The sequence below is a fragment of the Gossypium arboreum genome, unplaced genomic scaffold (assembly GCF_025698485.1).
Source record: "Gossypium arboreum isolate Shixiya-1 unplaced genomic scaffold, ASM2569848v2 Contig00792, whole genome shotgun sequence".
In the NCBI taxonomy this organism is placed as follows: Eukaryota; Viridiplantae; Streptophyta; class Magnoliopsida; order Malvales; family Malvaceae; genus Gossypium; species Gossypium arboreum.
In genome coordinates, this window is record NW_026440906.1 from 7648 (window position 1) to 9597 (window position 1950).

At 25.4% G+C, this 1950-nt stretch overlaps 1 non-coding gene across 1 annotated transcript; it reads right to left on the minus strand.

Annotated features, from left to right (window-relative positions):
- Window positions 1-340: 340 nt before the first annotated feature.
- TRNAG-UCC (transfer RNA glycine (anticodon UCC)) lies at window positions 341-412 on the minus strand. The gene has a single exon. It is a non-coding gene; the product is annotated as a tRNA-Gly (tRNA).
- Window positions 413-1950: the final 1538 nt, after the last annotated feature.

The following is a 1950-nucleotide window of genomic DNA, read 5'->3' on the forward strand; positions in this document are numbered from 1 at the left end:
TACCTAAAGAAAAATGAAGGGTAAGAGTAACATTTTTTCACATTCCCTACTTTTTTTCATCTCTCTCCTTAGAGAAATTAAATGGTGAAGGTTTTATATAATGAATAAAGAAAGGAGAAATTGTTAAAAGGTTAGAAGTGTAGGGATAGGGGGTTCTACTACAGAATTAGCACACTCTTTTGAATATCACAAATGTTTCTCATTGTGTGTGTGTGTGATTGGTTTTGGTAGGCAAATGGCTCTCATGTTTTGATCCAACAAAAACTAACTCACCAGTTACCACCTTCATTCCATCGGAGAAAAAGTTAAAAAGCATATTGCTTGAAATGGAAATTTCATTTGCGTTTGCCGGGAGTCGAACCTGGGTCTATTGCTTGGAAGGCAATTTTCCTAACCGTTGGACTACAAACGCATGATGCTGGATGTGACAATTAATTTTACATATCAAATATATTAATAGGCTTTCTATTTCCCGCATAATATATTGGTAAAAATTTCACTACAGTCCCTCTCAATTTTGATACTGAGAAAATTGGTCATTCTAAAAAATTGAGCAATTTAATCCTATTAATTTTAAAAGCGAATAACTAATAACAATTAATCACGTCAAAATATTTTCTATCAATTATATATATATTTGATTGATTAGTGTTGTTATACCCCTACTAGCAAAACATGGTATCACAAGAAGGTATCTAGAGTAGGGTGTTCTAACAGTTAACGAATCAAAATAGTTTTAACCGAACTTTTAATCCTTTAACCGTTAACTGAATCAAAACTTTTCAAAAAAATAACCGAACCAAAATATTTTGGTTAATTCGGTTACCGAATTAACCAAAATTTATATATTTTGTTTTGTTTTTGTTAAAATAAATACAAAACATATAAAAATTGATAATGTTCATTTGACCTAATTAAGTGAATTAGTAATAGCTTAATACATATAATATATAATATTATTGATTAAGTTCGGTTGATTCGGTTAATTACTCGATTTCGATCCGAATTAACTGTTAATCGAAATCCCAAAAAACCTTTAATCGACTTCCGACCGAACTAGATCGGTTCACTGATTAATTAACCGAATTAGATCAGTTCAGTCAATTAATTTAGTTTTAACCGAAGTTTGAATACCTCTACTTAAGAGACATCGAATGCAACCCAAGTTATTCAAAAAGTGCATTTTATTGATTTTTATAAATTTTAATATTTTTAATATTTAATTATTTACATATTTTAGTCTTTTAATTTTTTTTAGTTTTACACTCATATAAAATGAATCGGACAAAACATTTGTCCGATTTATTCTAAATATATATATTTTTATTAATTTAAAATATATTTTTAAATTTTATCATTAACAGTCAAATTAATTAATTAACTATTTTCATTTCTAATTAATTATTTTTCTTTTCATTAAGGTAAATTTCTTTATAAACTTAATTGATTTTTATTTTTTTTTAAGAAGGATTTTTGATATTAAGCCTAAATTATATAAACTAAATAATATGTTAATATGTTTGATTTTATTTGGTTAATGATAAATTATAGCTTTAACTAATTTCAGCATTATTTATTGAAAAAAGATTAATTATAAAAGAACTTGGATTAAAGAAAAAAAGTAGAATAAAATATAATTTTTAAATACTTGACGTCGTAATGGAGATGAGCATTTTGAAGCTAATAATTAGTATTCATTTTGTATTTATTTTATAATATTATGATAATGTTTTACATATTAATATTTCATATTTAACAGCTCAATAAAATAAAATCTAAATCTAAATCTAAATTCAATCATCGAAATCCATCATTCTCGTCGTCATCCTCCACTTGATTTCTTCTTTAATCATTTTTAAACCTAATTATTTTTTTCACTCTAATCTATGGACAAATCTAATCATTTTCAATCAATATTGTACTTCTAATGCAATTAATTACTTTAGAATG